The 14571-nt window shown below is 34.8% G+C and overlaps 1 long non-coding RNA gene across 2 annotated transcripts; it reads left to right on the plus strand.

The window, feature by feature from the left end:
• The first annotated feature begins 1707 nt into the window (after positions 1–1707).
• LOC124540853 lies at positions 1708–5988 on the plus strand. Of its 2 annotated transcripts, none has more exons than XR_006967174.1 (4): positions 1708–1854; positions 2576–2601; positions 3054–3163; positions 5857–5988. It is a non-coding gene; the product is annotated as an uncharacterized LOC124540853 (long non-coding RNA). The 2 variants fall into 2 exon arrangements; XR_006967173.1 differs by having other exon boundaries at positions 3054–3194; positions 5857–5950.
• The last annotated feature ends 8583 nt before the right edge of the window (positions 5989–14571 follow it).

The raw sequence follows: 14571 nt of genomic DNA on the forward strand, positions 1-14571 counted from the left end.
GGAGATTGGAACAAGACAAAACGTCATATCTAGGTTATGGTCACGCTACCGTGCTACTGGTGAAGTGACTGAAAGATATCCAGGTGGGAAGCGCATAACCAATCAACGACAAGACCGATATTTGCAAGTTGCCGCGAAAAGAGAACTAAATGTTACGGCACTTCAATTGGTTCAGAGGCTCCAGCCAGAGGAACAGTTGCTTGTGAGTGACCAAACCGTAAGGAGAAGGCTGCATGAAGCTAACCTTCATGCTCGCAGGCCGTTTCGTACTCCAGCACTACGCCGAGGAAATCGTGGACGACGACTAGAGTGGGTTCGTGTAAATTTGCTCTCGGAAGATAACCAGTGGTCTGTAGTGCTGTTTACCGATGAGTCCCGGTTCGGTTTCCATCCCGATACACGTAACGTACGTGTTTGGCGATTCCCTGGTCATGATAGCCGTCTGATCACATCTTCAGAAAGTCCATTCATACCACGGCGGCATAATTATGGTTTGGGCGAGAATTTATCTTGGTGGAAGAACAGACCTCGTTTGGATCAGAAACACCATGGCGGCCAAAAAATGTCGTGACGAGATGCTTGTGCCAATAATTTAGCCCCATAGACTAAAAATGGGCCAAGAATTCACGCTCATGCACGATAGCAACCGTCCGCACACAGCGGGAGTGGTGACGAGATGGTTGTAGGAACAAGACGTATCGGTCTTAGGCTGTCCCGCTCAATCACTTGACCTAAACCCCATAGAGCACGCGTGGGCCATACTCCAAAGAAAGGCTTCGAGGAATTTTCCTGCAAATATTGCGACGGATGAGCCACTTTTTTGCATCTTAGTCGGACCTGGGACAATATACCGCAGCAAGACTTGGATAACTTAATCCAAAGTATGAAAAATTGTTGCAGGACGTTATAAATGTCCTGGATAGTTTTACAGGCTACTGATTTTTCATATGACTGTTAAAAACAATAACTTTTCTACATTTTTCACATTTTCTTGAGACAAACATTAATTGTTAGTTTAACCCATATTTTACGTTTTTTCTTTATTTAAGGATAAAATTGTTTACGCAAAATTATATGGTTTATTTTTTATTCTGGAGTATAGTCAGATAAATGGGCTTTATAAAAATATAAACATGTTGCAGGTTATCTTTAATAAATTTTGAAATAATTGAGTCAATTCAAAATATCCCTAGACAATGTTGATGTGTGTATTATGGAATGACTGTTATTTTTTAACAGAATTATTCCACCGATATGTTTTCATGACAAAATAAAATATTACCCCATTTAAAGTGAATGAGATCTTTAAAAAAATATGATCTACATAATGGCTGCTCCTGCTACTCCTAGGTACTTCTGTTCTTGCACGTCATCCCAGGACTATTAAACGTTGTTTATAAAATATAGTAACAATGATTTGAAATATTATTATTTCTTTATTTTAATTATATTTAATATGTTGTTGTATGTTTAAAATGTACCCTTTATAATTTTGTCGACGTTCAATGCTCAAATCAATTATAATTCAGGGCTACTACCTACCTACCTAAAACTACGAATTTTCTTTTTAATTTACATATATAATAATTAAATGAAAAACAAAACGCCTGAATTTCTTAATTTAATATAGCCTTTATAATTTTCTCGACGTTCAATGTACAAGACAACTCATGAGCACTATTATTTTAAAAAGAATACTTGATCTACATAGGATATGAATAGTACAAGTACATATATAAAGAATTGCTCGCAAACGCGAGTCACTAGTCGTCGAGTAGTCGTGTCGTGACCATGTCGTCCCGCGTGCTGTCGTGGCTCCCGCACTTCGCTCTCTTGCTGCCTGTCCTGTTGATGGTATGCTGTACATATGCTATTAAATACAAATCTTATCAATTATGATGATGGTAATCAATTTTTGATGATTCTTGCCACAGCTGTTTCGAGGGAGCTGTCACACAGCTCAGCATATAACATGGTGCATAATCGTGAGCAATGACAACGACCCTCTTTCCAATGACCATCGCCAATCAGACACAAGCCGATTGAGCAGTGGCGGATTTACAAATGTGCTGCTAGTAGGCTAATAGGCTATTAAATTTTTTCCGCCCCTAATTTTTTTTTGCAACATTTATAATCTGTGTTCTATCATCCTCATTACAGCGGTTTATTGCCGTTATGATGATGTATGTATGATTATAAACTAGGTGATGTTTCTGTCAGTTAATAGATTATTTTTCCAACCCGCTATGTAGTGACGAGTATACGGATTACGGACGTAATACGTATACATATAATTATATATTTTTTTTGTAAGATTATAACAAATCTGGGCTAACTTTGCCGCCCCTCTAAATCCGCCGCCCTAGGCTCCAGCCTACTTAGCCTATTATCCTATTACTATTAGTAAATCTGCCTATTTAGCCTATTACTATTAGTAAATCTGCCACTGATTGAGAGACGCGCCATCAATTTACGAATTGACGAATGTTAGGGTTAATCATAGATAATGTATCATGCATTATTATAATAAATGATATGATAGAATGATAGTAATGAGCAATTTCTGAAATTTCAGCTGTGTTCCTGCGTAAGCGGTCAAACGTAAGTGTTATTGGGATAGCGTTTAACTGATATGGTGAGACTTTTTATGAATTACTTAAAATAGACTGGCACATCATTTTCTCTTCCTTTTCGAAAAGAGTGATTTGCTCAGCACATGGAACATGTAAATAACTCTCAAATATGACGAAAGAGAAAATTATAATACAATTATAATGAATATGAAGCAGAGATCTAAAAGAAAGATGTCCAATTAATATTGGCAAAATTTGGGTAAATACGAAGTACGTTGAGTTTTTATAACCAATGGCTCACTGTTGTAGGTTATTATTATACATTATAAGCATTTGCTGGATTTGAAAACCAGCCGTTTAGATTATTTCAAGGTTTCCAGTTTTGTAAATTTTGCCAGACCAGCGGGTTATATTGATGAGTTATTATTTCATTGCTATTATTGAAACGAAGACAACCTAATACAGATTATTTGTCTCCAGTGACGGCACGTCGATCCTGGCAGCTCTCTTCATCAACAAGATCGAGAGGTGCATCGACAAGCTGAATGCCATCGTCGACGTCATCGGGCTCGTGTGATGACGCGCCGCCGGTATTTATACATCAAAATATACAGGGCATATGTGGCAAAGATCATGAAATAGAATTATTTTCGGAGTGTATTAAATTCATGAATTTTGTTTCACAGAGCATTGGGTAAAAAAAATGATATATTTAATATCTCAAACTTTAAATTGTCAAGTACATTATAGTAAGAGGGAGTGCTATTCGTGATGGCTCATTAATATTAGTACGGAATGATACCGTTTGTAAATCTCGAAAAGATAGTGTGGCCCTCTCTATCGAACGTACTATCGAACTATCCTGCGTGGAATTTCCACAGTACATTATAGTCTGCGTGTACCGGCCCCCATCGGGAGATTTTTATTTGTTTGAAATCACTATGGAGGTCATTCTTAAGAAGATATGTAAAAGTAATAAATATATAATTATATGTGGGGACTTTAACGTCGACTTACATAAAGAAACTACGTTACGTATTTGGTTGGTCGTCTTGTTTATGTCATTTAATTTAACCCACAGAGTTAATGAACCGACGCGAATAACCGACGATACTTCTACGAGTATTGATAATGTGTTTTGTGACTGTGAAATATATGAAGTATTAATTATAAATAATTTAACTTCTGACCATTGTGGTCAGAAGTTTCAGGATCCAAATGAGCTTTATAATTCATTTTTTGAAGTAATATTAAAATAATTGAACAATAAATTTAAAATGAAGTCATGTTATAGTAACACAAAATTAAAGATTAGTGACTGGGCTACTGTTGGTATTTATAAAAGTAGAAATTAATTATACGATTTATATGATTTGAGACGGTGAAATCGAAGCGTAGCCTTTCTAGAATAATCTTCTAAGTCTTCATACTTATAGAAAAATATCTTGAATTCTGATAATAGAATTAAAGCCACATGGGATGTTATTAGTAGTGTTAGTGGAAAACCCAAAAAGGAAATGATACCAATCGAATTGAACACAGGTAGTTGATACAAAAGTTCTGAATTAGAGGTTGCTAATTTATTTGAAACATTTTTTGATAATGTACCCCAAAAAATAACATTTCTTTTAAAATCGTCTACATCAAATGCAGCTACGTTATTAAATAATAATGTGTCTAAATGCGTTATTGATTTTTCATTTGAAACAGTTTCTGCAATAGATGTTATAAAAGTATTTAAAACCGTAAATATTAAAAAAACTAGCGATATATGGGGCATTTCAGTAAAATTTATTAATAACATCATATACGATATTGCTCCGTATATAGCAGTAATTTTTAACAAGAGTTTGGACACGGGTTCCTTTCCTAACTTGTTAAAATGTCCCGGTAATTACAGGCCTAATTCAATACTCCTTCCCATCCTTAAGGAAAATATTCGAAAAAAATATTTTAAATCAACTTCTCATCCATTTTGGTACAAATGCAATTTTTCATGGTGAGCAATTCGTTTTTAGAAGAGGTCGCTTGACAACTGATGCGGGGATTGCGCTTCTCAAACATATTTACGATACGATGCTTGGGAGAAATCACAGAATGCTATTGGAGTATTCTGTAATTTATCTAAAGCATTCGATTGTGTGAAACACGAAACGCTTCTTTATAAGCTCAAATATTACGGTGTTAAAGGTAAAGCTCTTGATATCATTGCTTCATACTTAAGTCAAAGAATCCAGCAAGTTTTCATTAACAGAATAAAGTCTTCTGGATCTACGTTAAAAATGGGTGTTCCACAAGGTTCAATTTTGGGTCCCTTTCTATTCCTAGTATATATAAATGATCTTCCTTTCTATGTTAAAGGTTTTGTAATATAGTGTTGTTTGCTAACGATAATTCGCTTATTTTTAGCTTATACTTAACTGATACTACGGTGTTCTTAGGAATATAATTGGATTCTAAACTTCGGAGGAGTTCTCATTTATCATCCCTAACAGTATTATGTCATATGGTATATTACTTTGGGGTAACGTTGCAGATATTGAATCTGTCTTTATTTTACAAAAGAGAGTAATCCGGTTTATTTATAATCTTGGAGCTAGGGACTCTCTTCTGGATGTTTTTAACAAAGTGGGAATACTCACTGTTGCGTCGCAATATATTTACAACAATATCATATATATTCACAGTAACATTGATCACTTTGATGAAATCAGTGATAATCATTGTATATGCACTAGGAGTAAGGATAGGCTTGTAACGCCGAGTTTCCGACTCCGCAAAGTCAATAAGTCCTTCTTGGGGCAGGGTATCCGCTTCTATAATACAATTCCGCAGACTATTTTAACTTCGCCTAGTAAATTCAAATCGTTTGTAAAAATACATTGGTGAAAAAGGCGTATTATTCGATACAAGATTTTGTAGATGATAAATAAGCGTGGAATTAATACCTGGTCACCAGGCAGGATATATTAATTTAAATAATTGTATTAACTAACATGACTTTGTATTTTTTCAATGTTGAAAAAGAGTAACTACTGAGTTTCTCTTCTCTTCTTCTCGGTAGAATCTACTTTCCGAACCGGTGGTAGCTTCAATTAATTGTAAAATGACGATTCAAAAGTGCTTGTAAAAGCCTACTTGAATAAAGTTTTCATTTGATTTGGTACGTCGCCGCCGAACTGGCGTTCCTCCTTATGTGTTAACGCGAGTTCACCTTCTTAGGAGCTAATTACAACACTCACAGATGTAGTACAGTACTAAATCTGATTTATATTCGTTTCAGCGCGTGTCGACGAGGCGATTCTGTGGCCGGAGTTAGAAGATGTTCTTATTCAATTAAAATTAAGTATTTCAAGTCGTTAATTTATTATTATTTATTGTCACTGCCGTTATATTAAAAAAAAGTAAAAGTAAACAAGATTATTTTATTTACCCATTACCCATAAACCCTTTTTGTAAAATATCACAAAGATAAACTAGTTTATGTTTCGTTTAAGCCGTCGAACAAAATAAATACTTTTGGTGGGTCTAAAGGTTTAATTTTATTATCATTAATAGTAATGTATCTGTTTGGTTCTACCGACGTCCTTGGAACAAAAAAGTCATATAGCATTAATTATACCCACATTCCAGCGACACAAGAAACAAAAACAAATAAACATCGGGGCAATGAATTAGCGTGACGTCATCAAGCGAGAACTTGAATATTGTTATAATGACAATTATTACGGATTCGTAGAAAAATTGCGATTGATGTCTGGCAGAATGTTATTGAATTGTTTGTAATTAGTTTGGAATTAAATTAAAGCTGTGTAAGATCGAGGTTTTATATTTCTAAAACTTGAATAGAAAATTCTTTGATGACATTAGTAATAGCTATTATGTAATCGCTCTAACAATCCCTTGAACTATTAATATATATTATTTTGCTTCGACTTAAATTGCACATGACAAGTGCAAGCTTGTTGGTCAAATGTTATTAAAATCCATTTATTTTTGGAATTAGTTCCCGTTCTCCGTCTTGCAGTTGTTTGCGATTTTATATAATGTTATTCAAATTTATCTCTGCTTTGCTTTCACATTTATTGAAAGTCATACCATGTCATAACATATTGACTGTTGAGTATTACAGTGTTCTATTATAAACAAAGCCAATAATTAAGAACTGTGTGTAGTGTAGCTATGATATAGCAGATGTATTTGAAAATAGCATATTATGTACAGTCGGGGTAAGAAAGGGTTTGTCACCTTAAGATCTAATTTCGTGTGCTCAGTATGAACAATAATCTGCTTTACCGATCGAGAATGACATATTGCGTCGCAATGATGAGATGTTTAGATTCAAAAGGTACTAAGAGTTTACGACTCGATAAAGGAATGGTTTTGAAAACTGACGAAGGTTTTCTTTCTCTGACTGTACATCTATTACTTGTTTATTTTAATTCCATATTTAAATGGAATTGGCTACAGAAAATTTAACACCAATTATATCTCCTTTACTGGTGACACAAGGCTGCTTCATTTTGCGTCTCAGAATTATAACATGTATAACAGGAAAAACATTGCATTATTTTAGCATTCCACGCGATCATAGTCTGTACTGTAGCGAATATTAATTTTGATCTGTATCTTTTAATGTTCAATTAGTTTAAAAATGTTTATAACATTATACTTTAAAGGAAAATAAATTACAATACAGACGTATATAAATAGTAATAAATTTATGACATTAAAATAAGTATAATATATAAATTCAAGCGATTGAATAAACTTTCTTTAGAACACACGCATTCAATAAATGTACAACACAACAATAACAGCCTGTAAAAGCCAGCCTGCTGGGCTAAAGGCCTCCTCTCCCTTTGAGGAGAAGGTTTGGAACATATTCCACCACGCTGTTCCAATGCGGGTTGGTGGAATACGCATGTGGCAGAATTTCTATGAACTTTGTCACATGCAGGTTTCCTCACGATGTTTTCCTTCGCCGCTGAGCACGAGATGAATTATAAAGACAAATTAGGCACATGAATCAGCGGTGCTTGCCTGGGTTTGAACCCGCAATCATCGGTTAAGATGCACGTGTTCTAACCACTGGGCCATCTCGACTCTACTCAACTCTCCAATAACAATACAAATATCTTAAATAGGTTACCCTCTCTAGCACGGCCGACATAGGAGCAAGCACGACGCCTGCACCTAACACGCCGATATTATTCGAAATATCAGGTTTTGATAGAAAATTTAACTGTATGTAGTAAAATGTGCCAACAACATGCTACAATATTCCCTTCTTAAATTAAATTAAATTGTGTGCATCATATTTTTGATACATTATTAAATTTGGTAATTATATCCGGATCGGTGAACAAGAAAATACGATAAAGTTCATCGGTGATTAAGTAATAGGTATAAGTATTACAACAAAGAAAGCATAAAATACAAAACATTTTTGCTATATATAACTGTCTTTAAGAATAATGTTTACGAACTAATATTTAAAGATGTGAGAAATATAAACTGTTGCAAAAACAGCAATAAAAACATCGCGATGTAACGTCAAATCGTTACAATGTGTGAGCTCTAGAAAACACCACTGCCATCCGTAATATAATCCCATCTCATTTCGGAATGCATGTTCCCGAGTTAAGTTGGCCCAGTGGTTAGAACTCGTGCATCTTAACAGATTATAGCGGGTTCAAACCCAGGCAAGCACCGCTGATTCCTGTGCTTAATTTGTCTTTATAATTCATCTCGTGCTCAACGGCGAAGGAAAACATCGTGGGGAAACCTGCATGTGACAAATTTCATAGAAATTCTGCCACACGTGTATTCCACCAACCCGCATTGGAATATGTTCCAAACCTTCTCCTCAAAGGGAGAGGAGGCCTTTAGCCCAGCAGTGCGAATTTACAGGCTGTTGTTGTTGTCGTTGTTCCCGAAGGTGTGACCAGGTTTGTTGCTACTGTTATTCTAAGTCTAAATCGTTGAGCCTCAGCTGCGCCCGTTACGTCGTCGGCGTATTCGTTGTATACCTACTATAATATTATTTTGACACCCATTACTCTCTTAATTACATTGAGCGTAATCAATCCAATCAGTAAACAGGAAAAAAAACTACATATCTTTGACGTTTTTTCCCAATAAATGGCACATTTTCCCAATGAGGAAAGGTTAAATGTATAAGCATTATTGGAGGCGCTGGACTCGTATTAAAAAACTTATAAATAAATATAAATAATTTTTTATCTTAATATCTAATTTTTAAATATTTTAACAAAGGCTTAATTTATCAAAGAACTGTAGCAAGTACTTCTTTCTCGCGTACGTCACCTGACAAGGAGCGAACAACCACGCGGTACGGAGTACAAGCAATAAAAATATTAACGTTGGTCACTTGACGTGATCTACATAAGTAAGTGACTACTCGTAAAGCTACGCGTTACTCGCCCGTTGATTGTACAAAACAATAACAGTGATTCAAGTATTATTATTCTATATACAAAAATATCAATGCGATATTAATTCTGTCTGATTGCTTCATGTGAAGCCGCTGAACTGATATAGATTAAATTACCTATGAAGATAGTTTGAGCCCTGGAAGACGACAAAGGCTACTTTACGTAAAAGTCAAGTTTTATTATTTTCTCGCGGGCAAAGCCACAGGATCAGCTAGTTGTTATAAATTTTATTGACTTTTAATGTTAATGTTGTTGTTATAAATGAAATTAATGTATTAGCCATTTTATTATATATTTTTATTTCCTATACGTTTTTGTTTAATTATTGTTATTAAAAGATAAACTTGATCGAAAGGTTATCAGTATAAAACTAAATTGATAGAGTAAATGGGGTATAATTACGACAATTGCGTCTAATGACAATAGATAACATAACTATACATATAACTGTATATAATATACACTAGCGTCGCGTGCCGACTTCATCCAGTGACAATTTAATAATTGCTTCCAAGAAACGCAATCGCAGCGCCACCTCGTGGGTCTAAGCTAAAACATCCAAGGACTCACTAAAACACGCACAAAAATCGGCCCAGCCGTTAAGAACTTTGGTGATATACATACATACAGAAAAATATATATCATAGGAGGGTATATATTTTGTATCTTGAATAAGTTCAAGTTTTACCGGACAAACGACTTGTTAATTAGGTGCTCGGATTTTCCTTATTTATTAGTGCTTTGTTTTCCGTTAGAAAACGAGCCATTTGCCAGCGGGTTAAACCCGTTTCTATCGATATAAGCGCGGCGCGCGGCCACCTCGGACACAGTCTGAGCTCGAGTCTCCTCACCGAAGTGTCAGTTCTCACCCTCACCAGCGCGATATACTCCTCGAGTCCGTCAAGATGAAAAATTCAATGTTGCTGTTGGTCTGCGTCACGTTCCTGGTGATCGTTTCGTCTCCGAAGAACGCCGTCGAGGCGGACAAACTCATCGGCAGCTGCGTGTGGGGCGCCGTCAACTACACCTCGAACTGCAACGCCGAGTGCAAGAGGCGCGGCTACAGGGGAGGGCACTGCGGGAGCTTCGCTAATGTCAACTGCTGGTGCGAGACGTAGCGCCAGCAGCGGCCCGACACACCTGCGACCGCCGGACACTGACTTCTGCGCGTGACTACGGGACACCTGTCGACCAGCGGCTATTCGCGTCCAAGGGATTTGTGACGTGTGTTTGGTGATGATGTTCTGTTTTAATGATACTTTGTTAGACTAATAAAACGACCTGTTTAGATATTATCCGCTTATTTTATTGCATCCTATATTATTTTTTATTTTTTTATTACAAACAAGTTGCCGGTAGAATACGGCGTATTTCATTTACTGATTTATAAAATTAAATTTCCAACATTATGTAAAATTTAAATATTAATATCGACAATTCGTTATATAGTTTCCACGGGAAGTCTAACGCCATAAGAAAGTTTTGTGAATGGGTGATACATGAGCCGTGATAGCCCAGTGGTTAGAATGCGTGCATCTTAACCGATGATTGCGGGTTGAAACCCAGACCTTTTCCTTCCGCCGAACAAGATATAATCCATATCAAAGGAAGAGGAGGCCTTAGCCCAGTATAGGAACTTTACAGGATGCTGTTGTTGTGTCATAAAATACAAATACATTCTTAGACATTGAGGATTTTCTATGGGAAGATAAATTCTAATCATTTTTATCGTGACCTCAGCGGGAGTGAGAGAGATGTGTGAGTTTTCATTTTAATATAGTGAGATCGACGACGGGGAGGGAATTAAGATTTCATTTTTGTAGTCATTCGTTCCTGTGCACGTCATGTGTCGCGCGCCTCGCACCGCGCACGCGCCGGCTAGAGGAGCGCTCTCGACACGCGAGCACGCGACATTTTTGCATCTTCATCATCTTTATACCTCAAGCTGTCCGTGCAGTGTTGGGCATTAATCAATCATTTTGTCAATTATCTTATTGATTGACAAACAAGTAATTGCAGTTAAATTAATTACAGTTAAATTAATCGCGATTACACTTTTAATTGCAACTCACAATTAAAATAATTGCAATTAACTTTATTAGTTGTTTTAAAAAACAATAAAAACTAACAATTAACTTTATATATCAAAATGAAATTAGTTAAGATTTATGAAAATTAAGCTCTACGTATTAGACTTCAGACGAATAGAAGTGTGGTCAAAGGCTCTAAGTATAGATTATTTTTTCTAAGTCTCTCTGTCCACAGAAAAAAAGTGTTTATTTTTATATTATATAATATAAAGTTGCAATGATAAATATTTCTACAGCGCAGGTATAAAACAAAAAAATTTCAAGTCGTCGTCTTCGTTCAAGTCTTTTATTAGTTGCTAACATATTTATTTAACTACACGAAAAGATGGGGGGGCACTATTCTACTACCCGGAAACACACGGGTATATTGTATATTTATATATACCGGCTTTATATTATACAGCAGTATTTTTAATTGTTATTTTAATTAAAATTAAGAAAACATTTGAAAATTAATTAACTGTTACTTGTTACTAATACAGTTAACAATTAAATAATTGTTAGTTATGATTTTTCACAATTACAATTGATTAATTGTTAGTTGTTGTGGTTACATTTACCAATCAATTAATTGTTAATCTTTAATTGTTCTTGCAATTTAAATTTGCCCAACACTTTGTCCATGAAATCTAATAAAAATGATGTTTTCGCACCTAGAGGCTTAATGTTTTTAAGTGCGAAAACTTATTTGAAAAAGAAAAAGAAAATTATAATGTTAATATATTTTAGTTTTATTTGTTATCGCTTATGTTCCGACGTCCACTGGTTTGTATGTCAGTGGGTTTTTTGTTGAAAATTATGCGCCTCGGATTGAGGTAAACTCATTTGAATAATTTTTATTGAACCTGAGGACGATACCTATTGCGTGTTGTTATTGAACACGTAACGGATTAAACATATTAATAAAATACTATTCATATTTTCGTTTTTGCCGTAAATATCGTTTTATTGTAAATTTAATCGTTCTAACATTTTTTAAAACAAACACATATTTTAAAACAAGTAATCTTTATTTGTATTTTTATTTCCTTATATATAATATTATTTGAACCTTAATGATTTATTTTGCGATAAATTATTTAAGCTTAATATAATTTTAATTTTTGTATAAATTTAATCAAATATCGATTCGTAAAAAATAAACTTTCTACTTTTTTGTCCAAAACTTCATAAAAATAAACCATTCATTGTTAGTAATTATAATTAGGAATATTAATGATACCCAAATGCTTACCTAAGTTCATAATGAGCGTTGCTAATTATCATTACATCTATTAATAGATCTAATTTTGATTACATATTTAAGCTACAATTATTGTTTTATAAGGTTGTTAATTTTAATATTATAATGCAATACATAGATACACTACATGTAAATGTATTTTCCAGAGTGACGGTCACTGACCCTGACAGTGCATATTAAAACGCAGCTCCAAGTAAACGATAACACAAAATATATTTTTTAACAAGAAGGTGCGATGCCGTAAGAATTCATTCCGTAACTCACTCGTGAAATGTTTTCAGACGTCTTACGATGACGTGTCATTTTGACACGTTGTCGCAAATCGGATTCGGACACTTGCGGACATTTCGAGTCCCTTCTTGTAGAATAACTACAGTACACAGTGCTTGTAGTTTCACTTCTTCCAAATTACAACGATACTGTACGAACTTACATGATATATCCTCTCGTTTTTCAATCAAAATCCATAATTCAATGTCAAATTCATAGATAATTTTTACTGCAGTTACTTATAACAATTTCAAACCAAAATTATTATTTTTATTTTTTATAATTCTATGACCTGGGAGTCATACAACCCTCTGTGCAGCAAAAATATTCTTCCCAAAGTGTAATAATAAATAATTGTTTATACATATTTACATTTAAGCAATCGTGATTTAATCTATGAAGACATGGTTTTCTTAGTAGTTTTCCTAGTAGTCTTTTTAAGAGAGATTATTTTAAAATTAAATAATTATTTACAAAAGCGTACACAACGAAACATATAAGGTAGTTTACAATATTTATAACATGTACTGACATACAATAATAATTTATTACTCAAACATTATTTCAAATTTAAAAATAATTATAAAACATACAAACACGCTAATCAGAGAGAGCAATAGAGACTTCATAAAGAGACAAACGTATTTATGCTTTGATTTATACAAAGAGAATATTAATAAAGATGAACAATGGAATTACAATAAACAATAAGTAATTATTTTTGAGTTCATAATCTATATTGAAGTGTGCAAAACAAAATAAAACATGATAGTTTATGTAATATAGTTATATATTGTTATTTAATATAAATAGAAATATAAAATTCAAACTTATGAGTTTTATACGCTAATAAAAATACGTAAAATTTAAAATGCTGAATGTATTTTTACAAATTATTAAAACGACGTTATATATTTTTTTTTATTGTTTTCCTCGTGTTAAACAAAAATGCGTGCGTGTGCGTGACTTTAAATGCTGCGCGCGTATTGTAAATATGCAATGCGGTCTCTGTAGAAACCCCGTGGAATACCCTACGACTTCGGAATTGCGGTCATTATCTTTTGCATTTATTTATTTAAATACCAGCCACGCTATAAAATAATGTATGTATACTGAATTGAGTTAACAGAACGCGGCATCCCCATTACAATGAAAACACACATCACTCTCGATCAGGAGTCAGGACATGATAAAAATGGCTTGACTTTATCTTCTCATAGATAATCCTCAATGTCTAGGAATGCGCCTCAACTGTATATCTGCATATCGCACACCCATTCCCGAATCTAGTCGTTGAAAATTTAATTTTATGAATCAGTAAATGAATTACGCCTTATTCTACCGGCGGCATGTCATTACATAGTATGAAACAAAATACCGCTGTCTGTACCCATGCACGCTGAGGTATTTAAAATTACGCATCGGATTTTGATGCGGTATTTTTAATAAATACATTATTTCGAGAGGAAAATTTTAACTGATAATTTTAGAAGTTTCTAAAGTGTTGTTAAAAAAACCAAATTGTTTAGTATTTTAGTATCAGCATTATACCCGTGCGGAGCCGGGGCTGGTTGTTAGTTAGTAATAAAAAATAATATAGGATGCAATAAAATAAGCGGATAATATCTAAACAGGTCGTTTTATTAGTCTAACAAAGTATCATTAAAACAGAACATCATCACCAAACACACGTCACAAATCCCTTGGACGCGAATAGCCGCTGGTCGACAGGTGTCCCGTAGTCACGCGCAGAAGTCAGTGTCCGGCGGTCGCAGGTGTGTCGGGCCGCTGCTGGCGCTACGTCTCGCACCAGCAGTTGACATTAGCGAAGCTCCCGCAGTGCCCTCCCCTGTAGCCGCGCCTCTTGCACTCGGCGTTGCAGTTCGAGGTGTAGTTGACGGCGCCCCACACGCAGCTGCCGATGAGTTTGTCCGCCT

This window comes from Vanessa cardui, chromosome 26 (genome assembly GCF_905220365.1).
Source record: "Vanessa cardui chromosome 26, ilVanCard2.1, whole genome shotgun sequence".
Taxonomy (NCBI): Eukaryota; Metazoa; Arthropoda; class Insecta; order Lepidoptera; family Nymphalidae; genus Vanessa; species Vanessa cardui.